This window comes from Jaculus jaculus, chromosome 5 (assembly GCF_020740685.1).
Source record: "Jaculus jaculus isolate mJacJac1 chromosome 5, mJacJac1.mat.Y.cur, whole genome shotgun sequence".
Classification (NCBI taxonomy): domain Eukaryota; kingdom Metazoa; phylum Chordata; class Mammalia; order Rodentia; family Dipodidae; genus Jaculus; species Jaculus jaculus.
In genome coordinates, this window is record NC_059106.1 from 41,942,861 (window position 1) to 41,961,848 (window position 18,988).

General features: G+C 47.2%; 1 protein-coding gene across 12 annotated transcripts in view; it reads left to right on the forward strand.

Moving 5' to 3' along the window:
- The window catches only part of Camta1 (calmodulin binding transcription activator 1), a 933,671-nt gene that overhangs the window by 373,856 nt on the left and 540,827 nt on the right, over nucleotides 1-18,988 (forward strand). The window lies entirely within an intron of this gene.

Here is an 18,988-nt window from a genome sequence, read left to right on the forward strand (position 1 = left end):
GAACATTAAGACATCAGGGCACAGGTAACGTGATGGGCTCTAAAGAGAGAGGAGGACTCTATGTGTATGGAGAGAGAGAGAGACTGAGAGGGAAAGCTTGGGATCCAAGGAACAAAGTGATTTAATATTCCATGGAAGAGCATGGCAGGTTCTGAAGCCTAAGCCCGAGTTCCTGGGGACAAAGAATCCTTTTCTGTGAGTTTCTGAGAGAAAGAGGTGTGTCTAGGCATAGGCTATGTGAGAGAAGTCACAGAGATAAAGAAGGTCTCTAGTCCTGCAAAGGCTGTAAGCGGGAGGGCCTCTCCTGCCCTGTTTGCCTGCTCCTCGTCAAAGGGAGACACTAGATAGAGTAATGTTATAATTCACAGTAGCCTTGGCTGGGGTAGCAGACCTCTTAAAGAGGCCACATCATTTGTATTCTAACAGCTCCCTGAGCCCAGCCTTCTATGAGCAGAGATGCGTGGGAACCATCCAGGCTGTTGTGTCTATGAATGTGATGGTTTGAATGTTGAATGTCTCACTTAGCCTCAAGTGCTTGAAGCTTCTGCTTAGTCCCCAGCTGGCTTACGTGGGATCTAGAGAGTTGAACATGTGTCCTTAGGCTTTGCAGGCAAGCACCTTACCTGCTAAGCCATCTCTCCAGCCCCCTTTGTTTCTTTTCTTGACACTAGGGTCAGACTCAGGGCCTTGGTGCATTCTATGCAAGTGCCCTGCCAGTGAGCTACATCCTCAGGCCTCCTGTGTATACATTCAAAAATATGGGGAGGTTCAAAGTCTGGGTGATGCCTTCAGCTTGTCCAGAGATTGGGATAAGGCAGAGATGGGGCAGGAAGGCCCCTGACAGGGGGGAGTGAAATAAATACATTTTGTCATCACTGGCCAAGTCTCCACAGAGTAGAGGTGGATAGCATCTCCCCCTCAAGAGAATAGGGGCTTCTGAGCATCTCCTAGGCTGAGAAGGGGTACTCCTCCCTGGGCAAGAGGAAGATTTGCTTTTGAGCAGCAATGTAAACCATGGTGCCTAAGAAAGTGTCTGAAAACAGGTTCTAGTATAGAGGGATGGGCTTCTCTCCACTGTGGCTCATGGTGTGTTAATGCCAGCCTTGGCTCAGCCCGAGAGTCCAGTATCCCAGCAGCTGTGCCGTTTTGGGTCAGTTCTTTGACCTTCTGGACCGGGAATAATCATGTGTGTCTTTGGGGCTGTTAGGAGGAGCCAGTGAGTTAATTAACATGAAGGCAATGTGTGGTGAAGAGAGTTATTTCTCATTTGGGTCTCAACAGTGGGGCTAGACACTCTGGCTGGTCCCTGACATGTGAGGACAGGAGACAGGCCACACTGAGGGCTGAGCTCTCCAAGGCCAGCCACCTCTGAGCTCTGGGGGATAGGGTGGGTCCAACCCAATTCCAGGAAGAAGTGGGGTCTGGATGGCAGCCAGCAGCTAAGATTCAGGCCAGAGGTGCCAGGGGTCCAGCGTGGGTCGGTGGGGGGAGGGGGAGTGGGGGGAGATTCTGGGAAGACAGAGATTAAATGAGTGACTGTGCCTGGAACATGCGACAGTAGTCTTGGCTATGGATGTCTAGGAGGGCAGCCCTGCATTCTGCGCTGTTCCGGGACATGGGCAATGCTAAAGTGCTGCTCATAATGCCAGCCTGACTGTGAGGGAGGGAATTCCCAAGATGAAATCTAGTAACACACCAGTGTTCCTATCCCACAGCTAGTGTTAACATTACACTATGCCAGCCAGACTATGGTCCAGCCCCTATCCCAGAGAGAGTTCCTCAGGGTGCCTCTGAGCACAGCTGGTGTCAAGTTTGGGTGGGGCCAGCGTAGTGGGAGTTCGGAGACTGTATTCTTGCTGTGGGAGGTCCTGGCCTGGCTCTATAGCTTGGCCCACACAAGCAGGTGGATGCTGCCACTGGTTGGGTGGGGAGAGTGAAACAGGGAGAGGAAGAGCCTGGAGGCCACAGGACATAGTCCAGCCAGATTCATAGCTTTCTCCATGGGTAGGGGGCTGAGTTGTCTCAGGGAGCAAAAATGTGTCTCCTAAGACCTGGGCAACTCAGCCTGACTGGTATGGACATTCCTGTCAGATAACTGTCTGCCCTGGGGCTTCTCCTCTTTACAGGAGTGTGTTAGAACTTCCCGCCCTCCCCTGCCAGAGGCCAACAGCCCCTCCCTCGTCCAGTGTTCTGGGGACAGGGAGAGGGTGAATCAATCCCACTAGGAAGAAGTGCTGTTCAAATGCAGTTTACAGAATCTATAAGCAGATCCTCAGCATTATTAGGATCAAATATTGGCCTGAGTAAAAGGGCAAGAGGGCCGGGGAGATGCCTGTTCAAGCACGAGGACCTGGGTTTAGAATCCCAGATGCCAGGCATGGTGGCACATGCCCATAGTCTCAGCGCTGAGGCAGGCCAGTTCCTCAGGTTTGTGATCTAGCTAGTCTAGCTGACTCTGTGAACTGTGGGTTCAGTGAGGGACCCTGTCTCAAAGAATAAGGTGGAGAGCAACTGAGGAAGACACCCATGTCACCCTCTGATCTCCACATGCATGCGCACTGGCACAAACATGCACCCCAACACATGTGAACACACACCTACGCATGCACACCACATGCACATGCAAAAAATGAATCAAGCACGATGTGGATGGAGCCTGCATGCTTGGTTTGTGGTCAGTCTTCTCAGGGGCTCCAAGGGCAGGGCCTGGGCCCTGGTCAGATGTAAAAGGAGGAGGTCTTTTTCTCTTCTAATGCCATCACGTGGGCTGGTGCTGCAGATGGGTTGAGCAAGCCCTGTTTTCATTTTGCCCAAGTCAAGAAAGCAGGCGGAGCGCTGTTCGTGGTGATTGACTCATCAAATGATCCGCTGCAGCTGCCTGCATTTGTTTACAGGGCGAGAATTAATGCCACAGATGTTTACTGTATAATAGGATTTGAAATCTCTGTGTATGTGTGTGTGTGTTGGGGCGGGTGGGGGGGTGAGCACCCGTTGAAACCACTGGGCCAAGAATGTGAAAAATACTTGCATAAAGGAGGATTTGGTCCACTAAGTAGCACACGGCGCTCGCTGTCAAATGCTAACAAGAAACACGGGTCTCTTCTCCCTTGGCCGGGGCTGGCATGCGCACCTGTCTCCTTGGCGTTATTCTGCATTGCACTTTGATGTGGCACCTTCTGAAGCATTTGTACCTAGGAGAGGATGCTTCTGCAGGGGCACACTGTGGACTTGTGAGCACGTGTGTGTCCTTAGCATGGGGACAGGCCCTGTCAACCTCATCCCTGTCCTGTGCTTGGCGTCTTTCGGCAGTGTGTGGGCCATAGTGATGGACTGACCATGGCATCTGGACCTTGGGTGTATATGGCAATCCTTCTGGGCTCGGTACGTGTCGCCTGTAGCCAGGTCACTGCACATGGCCGTCCTTTAAAACAATGGCAGTGTCTGAACCATTAGGTGTAGCCGATGCCTGGCCATGTCCAAGGGTTTTTCTCGGCATCAGGGCAGACAGGGGCTCTCATGCCTTCTCAGCCGACAGAGTGTTACAAAAGTCATGACTTTGGGTAGGTGCCTCCCGCAGGGCCCTCACCACCGCCGGGGTCCTGACAGACTTTCTTCTCAGGAAGTTTCCTGGCCGGTACTGGCTCTCCATGTGTATTTTCACTTCTCTCTCTTTTTTTTTTTCTCTTCAGCTGGTTCTGATTGGATTCACCACAGATTAACATTTTCCATTATACGTTATAATGTGTGTTTTTTTTTTAAACCAAATCTCCCTTCACAGATTGCTGTCTTTATAATACAGGAATTATTCCTCAGTCACTTTAAAAGTCTTGCTTCATTAGCTTGGTGACTGTTTGGTAATTTGCAAAGTCACTTTCACAAGTTTTCATGCTGCCCGGTTGAGAATCACAGTAATAAATGTATTAGATCTTAATAGTGTATGATTCTGTCTGAAGTGGGGAAAAAAATGAAAATCAGTAATTAGCTTTGACCTCAACATAAGCTACACAGTGCAGGAGATGCTGACGATTATGGGATCCAAGCATCCGCTGCACAGCATTCTGCTCGCAGCGCCGGAGTGCCTGTCCTGTGCTGGCCACCACATCTCCAGCACCTCGTGCTGGCCTTAGCCTCTCATGGTGCTCAGCTCCTCCCTCCACAGGAAGCAGCTCCCGCCTCACTCAGTGCTCGAGGTAAACACGCAGGCGGCGTGGTTTCTCCCCTGTGATCACTCACTCACTCACTAATCTTCATTGTCAGCTGGACTGGATTTGGGACCACCAGGAGATATGTCTGCGAGGACATTTCCAGAAAGCTTACATGAGCAAGGCGATTCACCCTGAGTGTGGGTGGCATTGTCTCATGGGCTAGGGTCCCGGGCTGAATAAAAAGGAGAAAAGGAGAAAGCCAGCCCAGTGCTGGCACGCATCTCTCTCACTTCCTGGTCTGCCGAGTTGTAAACAAACGCCTACTGTCACAACTGTGAGCCATTCCTGCTGCCGTGTCTTCTCCACCGTGGTGGACAGGTCAGCATGAACTAGCCTTTTGTACCGTACCTTGAAACCCCTAAACCCTTGCTCCTGTTCCCTTTTATCTTTGGCAGAGGAGGGTACCTCATGGGAGACTGGGGCCAGGTATTTTTCCTTTAGAGTCTTTACAATATTTAAAAAAAAATTCTGGGGGCACATGTGTGGGGGGCATGTATGTATGTATATGGTCATGTGCGTGGGTATGGGTGCGTGCGTGCCACAGCATTTGTGTTGTGGTCAGAGGACTATTTTGGGTTAGTTCTTGCCTTCTACCTTGTTTGAGGCAGGGTGTCTTGTTCTCATTGTTCACTGTTGTGGGCATCAGGCCAACTGCCAGAAATTCTCCTGACCTCGCCTTAGCATGCTGGGATGACAGAAGTCCACCATGGCTTCCAGCTTTTACACCAGGTCTGAGGATTTGATCTTCACTGCACAAGCTTGAGTGACAGTGCTTTATCTAGTGAGCTATCTCCCTAGCTCAAGTTTTTCTTTCCTTCCTTTTTTCTTCTTTCTCCCTTCCTTCCTTTCTTGCTATTTAGTTTTGCATGCTTACTTTTCTTTCTCTGTCTGTCTCAAGGCCACTTTCAAGTTAAATAGCCACTGTGTATAGCCCATGGTCTGAGAGCCCAAGCCCTTCCTTCTGGCTCCCCAGCAGGCTGGTCTGCCTCCCCGGAGTGTTCTTAGGGTCCCGCCCCTGCCCGCTCAGTCTTTGGGGAGGACAGGTGGATGGCTGTGGAGAACTGCACACTCCACTTTGGACTTTGTGGGGCCCTTTGCCCCGATTAACTTGGCTACAGCATGAGCCAGGGAAGGAATGGTGTACGCCCCTAACCTTTGACAGATGTTGCAGGCCAAGGTTTTCTGGCAAAATCGATTTTGACATTTTGATAAGAACTCCACTGCATTCTGTATTTTGAATCTGTGACTGTAAGCTGCTCTGAAAGCCAGGTGTGACGCTAAATCTTATTTGCGGCATCTGTGAACTGCGTCAGCAGCAGAGCCTGCCTGAGCCTCGAGGTCATTTCTAGACACTTAAAGCAAGTTAGGTGGGACACGGTGGTATTGAATCATGGCAGTTTATCAGACTTCTGCCGTGGGAAGCCTTCTGAGAGATGCATAACGAATGCCTTCAACCCTTTTCTGTCAGTTGCAGAGTTTGGAATGCGAAAGGAAAAAAAAAATAGACCTTTAATGGAAAGATTCTGTATTCATGAAAAAGACGAAGTTCTTGCTCCTCAGGAAACTTGGTTGCAATATAAAACCAACGCACACACTAAGAGTGGGGTGATCTCTTGTCACTTGATATGAGGAAGAAAATGAAACATTGGATTTGCAGCAGTGCAGGCTGCTGTCATATACACAAATTGCTCAAATTGAGCTTCCTATTGACAAACATGATTTTGTGGCGATTTCCTAGGCATGTCTCTTCCAAAGGAAAGACCTGCCTTCCACAGGGAGCGCTGCATACCTGTACTAGGGAGGGAGGGCCGGCTTTGTCTTTGCTTTGAAGACATGGCATGAACCCAAGGGGACAAGTGCTGTTGCTATGAGAAAGGTCTGGGGACCAGACCAAGAAAAGAGAGTGGGGAGCTCTTGTCTTCCTCATGGGTGGTCAGTGTGAGGGGCTGTGGTGACAGGTGGGATGGGAGCCCACCAGGGCTGGTGTCCCCAAGAGGGTCCTCTTCCCTCCCCTTGCTTGGGACCCTCATATGAAGGGGGTACATTCTGGGTCTTGGGAGCATTGCAGGAATGACAATGGACTTGGCACTAGAAGGCTGGAGTTGGGACACAGTCCCTAAGGCTCTTGGTGACATGGGACAGACGGAAGGAGCCAGGAGCCACGTCGCCGAAGCTCCTGCTGCGATTATGCATCTGGCTTCCTCTGTGGTTGTGGCGCGAGGATTCCTCCATGGGCACTGGCAGTTCCATACACATCTGGGAGAGTTGGGCTGGAAGCTCAACAAGGGGGGTCACTTCTGGGCAGTGTTACTGCACACTTAGGTGGTGTTGGCACATACATTCCGAGGAGTCCCTGCTTAGAAGCCCATGCATGATGCAGGTAGGTGCTGGGGTTTGCCCATGGGTGTGGTCTAGGTGCCCTTTCATAGAGTCAGAAGATGAATGAGTTGATTCTGTGAGTCCCCCACCCTGTCCTCCCCGCCCTCCCCACTGCAAATCCAGCAATACAAGACTCTGGAGTCTGTGGTGGGTCATCTTATGAGTCCTTGGTAAGCTCAGTGGAATCCACTCCTTTCTCCAGATCTCTCCTGATACCCTCTTTCTTGCTTTGCCATCTTGGTCCTGCTTGAGTGCCAAGAATGCTCCTTGCTGCCTGCTCTGCCGTTCTCTTTGGAAGGAAAGGAAACACTCTAAGAAAGTAACTCACATAGAGGCTGTTATGGGTTCCTTGAACCCCAAGCCCTAGGGTCTGTTTCTAATTTTTTTTGATATAGGGTCTCACTCTAGCTCAGGCTGACCTGGAATGCGCTATGTATTCTCAGGGTGGCCTTGAATTCTTGACGATCCTCCTACCTCTGCCTCCCAAATTCTGGGATTAAAGGCATGTGCCACCGTGCCTGACATCTGCTTCTAATTTTAATCAAAGAATTGAATCAGATTAGACTGAGAAGGATAATTATGACATCATCATATTTATTGAGGGAAGTATGGAGCCAAGAAAAGGTACCCATGTATCTAGAGATCCCAGAGGGCCTGGAAAAACCAGGGAAAGAAAAGAAAGTTTCAAGACCAGGAGGGAGTAAAGAGCCCATCTGGAGATTGAGGGCTGGAAGTTCAGGGGAGGTCATACCGAGAGCTCACCCTTCCCTTGCAAAAGTGCTTATAACCTTATGGTGTTGGGCCCTACCTTCTGGCTCAACTCACCTGAGGAACAGCTAATTAGTCTGGCTAGGGGCTGTTTCAGGAAGAGACTAGACATGATGCCAAGTTCTGGGGACTGAACTTTGACCAACCACAATGTTGGGGCTATGTTTAAATCCCAGGAAAGACCTCCCTCCCAGGAGAGGCCCCAGTGGTTTGTGAAAAAACAGGTCTAGGGAACCAGGCAAGATGTACAAAGTCAGATCATCCTTTAATTTCTAGCAAGTGCCTTTTAATTTTCAGGGGTCACCTTGACTGCCTAAAAGAGCTATCCGACTCCCTCTCAAGGCCATAATGAGTTTCCATGAACCACCTGTTTTCTGTGGAATGCTTACTTTATAAAGGTAATGGGGGTATTGATGGTAGCCCTTGGGGTACATGATCCCAAGGCACTTCTGTTCTGCAGGCAGCTGTGAGGCTGTGGCTCTGGAGGAAAGGAAATGTGTAGAGAGTTAGGGTTGGTCTCTTGGGATTTACTGGACTTCATGGTTAATTGTGTAGGACTTTAAAGATAATGTCCCTTCATGCAAACCTTCAAGGGATTTGTGGTTTGCAGTGTTGGGAATCAGTCTGTTTTCCTCCAGAGTCCCTCTTCTGCCCCAGCTGGGCTTGTGAGTACCAGGATGGAACCCCTAGCCCATACTTATGTACATAAATCATTTTTATTTTCTTTACATGAATGTGCACGTGTGTGTGCAGTGTGTTTGTGTGTGCGTATATATTTGTGTGGGGAGGGGGCAAGTGTGTTTGTGTGTATGTGTGAGCTTGTATGTAGAGGGTAGAGGTTGATGTCAGGTATCTTTCTTATTCTTTGAGGCAAGGACTCTTATAAACTGATTCCGTTTCAATGACTAGCCAGGGAGCTCAGTAACTCCTTGTTTCTGTCTCCCCAGCGCTGGGATTCCAGGTGCACGCTGCCACCATGCCCAGCATTTTACGTGAGTATTAGAGACCCAACCTCAGGTCCTCATACTGTGTGGCAAGCCCTTTACCCACTGAGCCATCTCCTTGGCCTCACTATGAACATATATTATTAAGTCTCATGTTCTGAGGCCAGAGTGGCCCACCATTTGCACTGTATCTCTATGGAGGTCCTTTCTAGTGCACATGGGTTCAGAGCTCAGAAATACTTCAACTTTATACTTGCAAGTGACAGATCGTGGTGCAGGGGTGGAGTGGGTCTGCTGGTGCAAGGACCTCAGGGTGGGGTAGGATCATGTAGGCAACATCTCTATGGCCCAGTTGGAAGTGGACACAGGGCAGGAGCAGAGTGGACATGAATCCTTAAATCGAGACTTCAAAGTTTTGGCATGTGGCGTGTGTGTGTGTGTGTGTGTGTGTGTGTGTGTGTGTGTGGTGACACTTCCTGTCTGTATTAGTCATACAACTACCTGAGAGAAGCCAAAAAGAAGAAAGATGTACCTTGGCTCAGGCTTCAGAGGTATCCATGGTCTCTTGGCTCTGTTGCCCTTGGGCTGTGATGAGTTAAGTATCAAGTTGGGAGGAAGTGGCAGAGCTGCTCACTTCATGATGGCCAGAAGCAGAGGGACAGCTGACAGGAAGAGACCAGGGCCAAGACAGACCCTCCAAAAGGTGCATCACCAGTGACCCTCTTCCTCCATCCAGGCTCCATCTTCCATAGCTCTTGCCTACATGGCTGAGAGTAAGTGGCATCCATTTCCCACTCAGCTCTTGTGCCCACAGGAGATGTAGACAGAAAATAAGCAGATGGGGTAGACACAAGTGTTGGGGTAGATGTAATGGGGTCAAGATAGTGATAGAAACACACATGTAGGAGCAAACAGAAAGGTGCCTAGCCTCCCCGCAAGCCAAGAGAGGGTTTCCCAGCCCCACCTAGGCTGCTTGCTGGAAGCTGAACCAATGCCATGGTGAGAACACAGCATGAGCTCTGAGGCCCCATGGATCTACTGAGCCTGGCACAGCTTCTTTCACACCAAGACAAAAGTGACATGGCTCAGTCCTGTACCCTATAGCACTGAATGTATGACAGGGAGATCATTCCTGCTCTCAGATTACCTGGGCCAGAGACACTGGCCTCGGAATCTTAGGGGCTTTGGGATGACAGGTACACTTTGAGAGCAGGATCTCCCCCACATGGTTCCCATTCCCCAGGATAACATCAGGTCCAGATCCACCCCATATGGACCAGGGTGAAATGGGGACAACGCAGGGTGTCCCGTTGTAGGTTCTTAAACAGTGCGGAAACAAAGCCTACACTGCTAAAGACCAACCCAAGAATGGTGGAGGGGTAGGAGGGACATTCCAAAGTGATACAACCCAGATCTCCTTCTGCAGTCTGAGGCAACCCAGTTGGGACCCAGAGAGTTTTGCAGTTAATGAAGCTTCACTCCTGCCTTGCTGCATTTGTTACAGGGCATGGATGACTCAAAACCCACCCCAGCCCAGGAGATGACTCACGAGCTCTGTCAACCCTGGAGCTCCCTCTACCACTTGGCTGGACCAGCCTGGCTGGCCAGAGAGCATCCTCTCCCAGCAGTTGTTACTGCTTATATAGTGACTTGGCTCTAGGCCATGTGAATCTTATAATTTTCAGGAACTGCCTAAGACTTGTGAGTTGTATCCTTCCTGTGCTTTGTAAGTATTTTGGATTTCAGAGTCTTAAAGAGCATCCCTCCAGGATGGGCTGTTTCAATCCTGAGGAAACTGCAACCCAACAGTACCAAATATGAGTGAGTCTCAAATACGCTATGATGAGTGAAAGAAGTCAAGCACCCAAAACACAGAGTGCAGGCTTTATTTACATGAACTTCTAAATTAGGCGAAATTAATGTGTGGTAGAAAACAATCTTAACAATTGTTGCTTGTGTTATGGGTGAGGGTGTCTGTAATTTACTAGAAAGGGACGTGACGGGAATTTCCTGGGTTGTTGCAATGAGTTATACTTTGACAGATGTCTGGTTTACATAGGTATAAGCATTTGTCAAAATTCATCCCATGATGCATTTTAGATCCATGTGCTTCATTCTCTGTAAATTTCATCTAAAGAACAAGCTGCAAATATTGAACTCTTGTTAATGATATGTCTGCAGAAGTGTACTGATGTCCGCAATGGGCTTTGAAAGGCATCAAAAAAAAAAAATAAAATAGATCAATGAATGCATAGAAGGATGGCTGGAGGGATTTCCACAAGATAGAGCAAAAATAGCAAAACGTTAATTATAGAATCTAGATAGTGGGGACTGGACTTTTCTCTGTAAAATCCAGCATTTCTATGTGTTTGATAGTTTTCCTAATAAAATATTGCGGGGAGACCAAACAATACATTTTTTATGGATTTATATATCCCCAGCAAAGTTAATTTAAAGCATAAGGGGAATTACAAGCACAAAAGTTAGGACAATCCTTGCCCTTTGGGTGAGGCTTGAGAGAATATGGCTCAGAAAGCATCTGTGGTGGTTCGTATGGAATGTTCTGGTGCCTGTGTCAGGAATGAGGCAGGGATGGGATAATGAGTCATTTATTTAAACTTTGTTATTTACATAAACAGAACCAAACAATGCACCAAATATCACACATTTTTTTTTTTTTTTTTGAGACAGGGTCTCATGTAGCCTAAGTTGACTTCCAACTCACCACTCAGGACTGCCCTTGAACTCCTGGGTCTTCCTTCCTCTGCTTCCCCAGTTCTGGGACTACAGGCATGTGTCACCATGTCCAGCACATAATAAAATTTATAAAAAATATTATAAGGTCCTGAATATTTTTAAAAGGAAATAATAGGACAGAAGTGAGGAAGTTGTTTTACATAGTTGAAGTCAAGAGGAGGCTGCTTCTTATTTATTTATTTATTTATTTATTTATTTATTTATTTATTTATTTGTTTATTAGAGAGAAAGAGGGGGAGAGAGAAAGAGAATGGGCACACTGGGGCCTCCAGCCACTGCAAACAAATTCCAGACACATGCGTCCCCTTGCGCATCTGGCTAATATGGGCCCTGGGGAATTGAACCTGTGTCCTTTGGCTTTGCAGGCAAACACCCTAACCACTAAGGCATCCCTCCAGCCTGAGGCTGCTTTTTATGTCCTGGTAAGCTGAGGTTTGAGGGAGGAGGCCAGCAGGAAACCAACAAAGGGAAGGTGACATCCCTGTGGCTTTGAGAGTGGCTCAGCAAATTCTGACTTTTTGTTGTCAGAAGTGCAAAGAGAGGATCTCTTTGGGAGGGGTGGAGGCTTCCCGGATTCATTCGAGGGAACCTTTATTGATACATCTCATAGTCACAGGATGCCTGAGGATGGAGGCATGGTTCTCATGTTAAAGACACTGGTGGTCGTTGTTAGAAAGATAGCAAGCACCTGGTGAGAGTGGTTCCCATAGTGATAACAGCTGTGATAAACGCAGAAGGGGAAATATCATTCGAAGTCTACCGTGGTGTGTAGCAGTCTCAGCTACTTGCCGTCAGGGAAGTCTGAAGTCCGCGGTGGAGGCACTGAAAACACCAGCCAGGCAAAGGCCGAGCACAAGACAGCCTGGGAACAAGGGATAAAGGAAAAGCCATGAGGGTTTGGGTTGTTTAAGTGTATGCTAAGGAACCAGAAGCGAGGCCAGGGTTTGGTTTCTGGAGTCTGATGTGTCTGGGAGAAAGCAGTGAGGAGCACAGCCTTGTGTGGTCCTAAAAGTCTCAGTAAGGCATTTGGGTTTTTCATGCAGTGGAAGCCATGGGAGGGTCCCAGCCACAGGAAGGCTACAGTGAGCCATGTCCCCATAAACCCAATGGGGTGTGCTGTTTAGTGCTTTCTAGTGTATTTAGAGAGTGTAACTGCTGTCACAGTCCATTTTAGAACCACAGTCGATTTTCATCACCCCCAAAAGAAATCTCATGCCCATTAGCAGTCATTCCCCATTCCCCCAAATCCCTCCAGCCCAAAATGGCCGTGACTGTGCTCTGTTGGATTGGAGTATTGTGGACATTTCAGATAAATGGAATCATGCTGCTTGTAGTCTCCTGTGACTAGCTTCTCTCACTTACCAAAGTGGTCTCAAGGTTGCTTCCTGTGGTAGTGTGCATTTCATTCTCTCTCTCTCTCTTTTTTTTTTTTTGGCTGAATAATAATCTATGTTTTGTTTATCCATGCATCCGTTAATGGACATTTAGGTTGTTTTCAACATTTGACTATTATGAATAATGAATTTTGTGAATATTTGTGAACACTTATTTTGCACAAACACATGCTCTTGGGTTAATATAGAGGGTAAGTGCTGGGTTATTTGGTAATCCTATATTTGAACTTTTGAGAAATCAGTAGCTGTTTTCTAAAGTGGCTGCATCACTTTATTTGCAAGCCAGAGATGTAGTTTTATATTATTTATTTATTTATTTATGAGAGAGAGAGAGAGAAAGAGAGAGAGAGAGAGAGAGAGAGAGAGAGAGAGAGAGAGAGAATGGGCACTCCAGGGCCTCTAGCCACTGCAAAAGACACATGTGTCACCTTGCGCATCTGGCTTACATAGGTCCTGGCGAATCGAACCTGCGTCCTTGGGCTTTTCAGGCAAGTACCTTAACTGGCAGCCCCAGAGATGTAGTTTTCAAGGGTTAAAGTTTTAGTTCTTACTTGTTATGGAGAGTGGATGTTCAGAGTGAAAAGTAGAAGCAAGAAGACCTGCTAGGAGGTGATTCAGGACACCAGGGAGGAATTGGTGTTCCCTTGCTTTGAAGACGGAAATGGGCAAGATGGGGACACGTGCTGTGTTAGGTCTTAGGGTCTCAGAGCTCTGGGTGTGGACTGATGTAGACTGCATATAGAGTGGTTATAGACTCTGTGTAGAATGAGGAAGACTTTGTCTTCAGGATCAGAAGGCTGTGTGGTCCATTTGGTGAAGCAGGGAGAGACTGGAGCAGGCCACGAGCTCCCCTTTAGGTAAACTGCAGGCCAGTATGGGAAGGAGGCCACTGATGCTGAGGTGAGGGCGGGAGCTGCACACATGTTGTCAGCAGCATGCAGATGTGTGTAAAGTCAAAGGCCCATATGAGAACTACAGAGGGGGCAATGTGAACTGTGGGCCAGCACGGAGCGATGGGTGACCTTTCAGCTTGGACTTGGGCAGAGAAGACTGCCTGCCATCAGGAGACTGGCCATGGACACTGGCAGGGGAGGAGAAGGAGGTCAGAGGAGTACAGAGGCCCCATGAGAACAGAGGTCTTCTATGGGGTGAGCACCCTGGTGCCACCTAATTCTGAAAGTCAGGATTGATGACACTGAGAAATGGCCATTGTGTGTGGCTATGTACCCTCCTTACAGATATTAATAGAAACAGTTTTGGAGGCTGAAGAGATAGATTAGTGGTTAAGGCACTTGCCATGAATCCTAAGGACTGGGATTTGATTCCCCAGTACCCACATAAAGCCAGGCACACAAGGTGGCACATGCGTCTGGAGTTTGTTTGCAGTGGCTAGAAGCCTTGGCATACCTTGTTCTCTCTCTCTTTCATCTGCCTCTCTCTTAGCTAGATAAATAAAGTATTAAAAAGAAACAATTTTGGTAGAGTGGAAAACATGTTGAAGTTGCCTGAGTGTGAGAAGGTGAGAGGCGCGTGGGGGGTGACGAGTGTGTGACGGTACAACTCCTTCCAGGTATCTGAAGGTGACACAGAAGCAATGACTCGGTGCCTCAACAGGGTTTACCAGACGGAGACCCTAGGGCATATGTAAATGCAAACTGGAAATGCCACTAGAAAGGTGGAACCAGATAGTTTGCAGGAAAGGATAATGAGGGGTGACAGGGGACAGACCCAGTCCCGGAGGACAGTGGCTTTTGACAGTGGCAGGCATGTGTCCTCTCCAACTTCCTGAATGCCCCTCCTCTTTTGTCCCTGCGACGTGCACACTGCTGGACCCCTGTGTCCTCCACTTGGTCACACCCTCATCCTTCTCCTCTTCCCCAGTCCCTAGCCTGCCGTCATCCTGGGAGACTCCGCGCCCATGCGGGCAGTGTTTGAGGGTACAGTCATGGTGGCAGCGAAGACGTGGCGGCGGGAGAGTGAGGCGGCTGGTCACACTGTTAGCAGTCAGGAAGAAGATCTGGGGGACGTGGCGCCAGCCTTTATAACCTCAAAGCCCACCCCTCAGCCACCCACTTCCTCCAGCAGGACTCTACAGTTTCTCCCCACAGCGCCACCGGCCGAAGACCAAATGCTAAAACGTGTGAGGCTCTGCAAGACATTTCGCGTTCAAACCCTGAAAAGGGGGCCCCACTCCTTGAGGACCGTCTCCTTCTGACCCCAGTTTTGACTTCAGGTCCATCATCATTTTATATCTGGGATTTTGGCAAATTACGGGGCATACGACACTGATTCAGTACTGCCGAGGTCCCGCAGGCCCTAGCTGGCCTCATGACTAGCTATTTGGAAGTTGAGGCAGACAGATTGGACGGGGTTGCTGATGGAGTTTGCCAGTTTGTGGTGGGAATTGAGCTGAATTTATTACCGTTTCTGCCAGCAGTCCTGTGCCAGATATTTATTTAATCTGAGGATTTCTAGAGAATGCGAGGGGTTTGATGGGGCAGGCGGCCGGAAGCCAGCACAGTCTGTATTTGAGCTGGCATCCCTCACTCTTTCTGGCATCTTATTAATTCCAGAGTGGTGGCACTCACAGCATACAGCCGCCAGAGTTTTGGGGGTTCATGCCCATGGCCAGGATAGCCCTAAGCTGCCACGTGTGGAATTGGGCATAGGGTCAGATCTCACAGCAAGAGTTGGACTCCTGTCTTCACCTTTGGAAACCAATGATAAATAGAAAGGGACAGATTTCCTGAAGATTAAAATTACTACTGCTTTGTTTTTCCAGGATTTTAGCCAGCAAGGTTTATTTCACCTTTATAAAGCATGATTAATTGAACTACAAAAAGAGTGCTGTCTAATTGTGTGTGAGTGAGTCTAGGGCACTGTGATTATTGGAGTGCCAAGACAAATATTTATGCCCTCTTGTCGCATATCTCCACGGGAAAGCGCTACGATGACAGTGTTCTTCTCAGGAGCGTATTACAGAGAAACGGGCAGTTCTGGCCCTTCTTCAACTGTCACTTGTCTTTATGAGAAAGTGTTTGGAGAAGCTGCTTAAATATAATATAGTTGAAAAATGTTGAAAGAACAATATTGAGGTAGACATTACTGGCTAAACATATTTTTTAATTTATTTTTGAAACTTTTATACATGTATATAATGTATTTTGATCATATTCACCTCCCCCCCCCATTAACTTCTCTGGTTCTCCCATCCTCCCACTAAACCTCTCCTTCCCAACTAGTTACTCTTCTGCTTCATGTATTTTTTTGTGAGTAATTCATCAAGTCTAATTAGGATTGCTTGCAAGAGCAGAGAGGGGGGTGGTATTTACCAGAGCATGAGAAACTTACCAGTAGCTACCCCATTAAAAAAAGTCTTCCCTTCCCCCAGCAATTATTAACTGACAGTAACTCCTCAGGGAATAGTGGAGTCTCTCAGGATCCTCTTCCCCAACAGTGATGGAATGCTGACAGGTCCAATCTTGTGCAGGTAGCACTAGCTACTGTGAGTTCATGTTTGCAACAGCCATGTCGTGTCTGCCAGACAGATTCCATAGCACTCTTCCCAATCTTCTGTCTCTTCTATTGTTATTTGTGGCCCCTCTTCTGTGTCATCCCCTGAACTGTGGAGCAGAGTTGGTGATAAATATATCCCACTTAGGGGCTGGAGAGATGGCTTAGCGGTTAAGCGCTTGCCTGTGAAGCCTAAGGACCCCGGTTTGAGGCTCGGTTCCCCAGGTCCCACGTTAGCCAGATGCACAAGGGGGCGCACGCGTCTGGAGTTCGTTTGCAGAGGCTGGAAGCCCTGGCGCGCCCATTCTCTCTCTCTCCCTCTATCTGTCTTTCTCTCTGTGTCTGTCACTCTCAAATAAATAAATAAATAATGAACAAAAATATTAAAAAAAAATCCCACTTAGGGCTGAGCACATAATAGTTCTTATTCTCAGTACATTGACCAGTTATAAATCTGTAAAACAAACAAACAAACAAAGAAAACCCACTGCCCCCTGCAAAAAAAGAAATCTGTTTTTCTTTTTTAAAGAAAACTAAATCCAGGTTAACCAAATCACTTACATTGGTGGAGATTATAAAATCACTCTATCCCTAGCACTGATTAAACTGGATGTTGGTGGTGCACACTTGTAATCCCAACACTCAGAGCCTGGAAGAGGATCATGAATTCAAGCCCATCCATCCTTGGGTACACAGGGAATTTGAAGACAGCCTGGGGTACATAAGACTTTGTCTTTAGTCAATCAATCAGTCTAATCAATCAGTCAGTCAGTCATCAATCAATCCACTTGAGATGGACAGAGGTTGGTTGGAGATCTTTATTTAAGATGAATTATCAACTATTTCATAATATGACCCCTACAAGTATAATATAATTAATATAATGTGTGTCTGTTTACCTACTTCCAGCTCCATCATCTCTTATAGTTTTCTCTTTTTTGCAAATTATTAAATTTTTTTAGAGAGTGCAAGATAGACAGAGGGACACACACACACACACACACACACACACACAGAGAGAGAGAGAGAGAGGGAGAGAGAGAGGGAGGGAGGGAATTGGTATGCCAGGGCCTCAGCCACTGAAATTGACTCCAGAAGCTTCCACTGCTAGTGGTCATGTGTGACCTTGAGCTTGCATCACTTTTCTGCCTCTGGCTTAGGTGAGATCTGGAGAGTTGAACGTGGGTCCTTAGGCTTTGCAGGCAAGCACCTTAACCTCTAAGCCATCTTTCCAGCCCTAATTTACTCTATTTAATTTGAAAATTTTAAACAAGAAATAAAGCATGATATTATACACATTATGCGTCTTGGTTCAAATCTACGTCCACAGTGATGGTGTTTTATTCTCATGCATATTTTTTCCTTGCAATATATTTTTATTCATTTAACACACTTATGTAATCATTAGCCATATGTAGCATTGTCTTGCAAATGTGAAACTTTATATATAAATGATACCATTTGATTTTCTCTTGCAATATGGTTCTTTTTTAATGTATAATTTTATTATTGACAATTTCTATCCTTATAGACAATCAACCATGATAATTCCCTCCCTTCCCCCTCTTTTCCCTTCACAGCTCCACTCTCCATCATATCCCCTCCCTCTCTGTTAGTCTCTCTTTTATTTTGATGTCATCATCTTTTTATCCTATTATGAGGGTCTTATGGAGGTATTGCTAGGCACTGCAAGGTCATGGATATCGAGGCCAATTTCTGTCTGGACAGTTGCATTGTAAGGAGTGGTGTTCTTCCTTTGGCTCTTACATTCTTTCCATCACCTCTTCTGCAATGGATCCTGAGTCTTGGAGGGTGTGATAGAGATTTCAGTGCTAGACACTACTCCTTCACTTCTCAGCACTGTGTTTGTTGCCTTTTGGGTCATCCCAGTGGTCTCCACCATCTGAAAAGAGAAGCTTTTCTAACCAAAAGTGAGATTAGCATTAATATATGAACATGAACATTAAGTGTAGTGCTTACTGGGCAGTTTGGTGAGCATAATATATGCATTTAACCAGACAAGAGCAGGCTTTATACCCCTAAGGCTCATGATCTCCCCTTCCATAGGCTTTTAATAAGGTTTTCAGTACCAGGCATGTATTTCCTCTCATAGAGTGGGCCTCCAGTCCAATTAGAGAGCAGTTGGTTTCCCCTAGAGCAGACATGCTGCTATTGCACCCGTGTGGTCATTTGGCCTGGTTGGCCAAACTTGAGGCTTTCACTCTCTGCTGTTTTCACTGTTAATGACTTCTGTTTCCCATAGGGCTGCATGCAGTGCAGCTTTTTCCAGCTTTCAGTTGGCTGGTCTACAGGGAGGAGGTTTTCAGTTCAGCCCTAGCTTGATTTCTCAGTGACCTTGGTGCCCAAGCATGTGAAGTCTTCAGCATCAGGGTCTTACCATCTGTTTCTTGTGGTAAACCAAGGGCCTTGGCAATAGCCTGTTAATGTTTTGGAGGCAACAGGGACTTCCCTGGCCAACAACTCACTAGAAGGTATACCGTCCCTGGCACTGAAAATTTTCTAGTAACAAGCCATAGCTTCTGGATGTGCCATTGTCCAAAAAAAAAAAAAAAAAAGAAAAAAAAAGGTTTCTATATGTCTTATTCAGAATATCTTGAATTTTGATTGACCCCCCCCCCACTCTTCTTTTATTCAATCTCTTCCCCTGGCCTCACCTAGGCCATTCCACTCCTTGTAATCTGTTCTTCTACTTACATATGTCCAATACCATCCCCCTAAGTCCTTCCCTCTCCTCCTTCTCTTCTAGCCTTTTCTCTAGCTTACTGGCCTCTGCTACTGATTTTTGGTTCTAGCTCACACACAAGTGTATACATTTGTAGCTAGGATCCACATATGAGAGAGAACATGTGATGTTTGGCTTTCTGGGCCTGGGTTACCTCACTTAGTATAATCCTTTCAGGATCCATCCATTTTCCCACCAATTTCATTTTTATTTACCACTGAGTAGAACTCCATTGTGTAAATGTACCACATTTTTATTGTTCATTCATCTGTTGAGGGACATCTA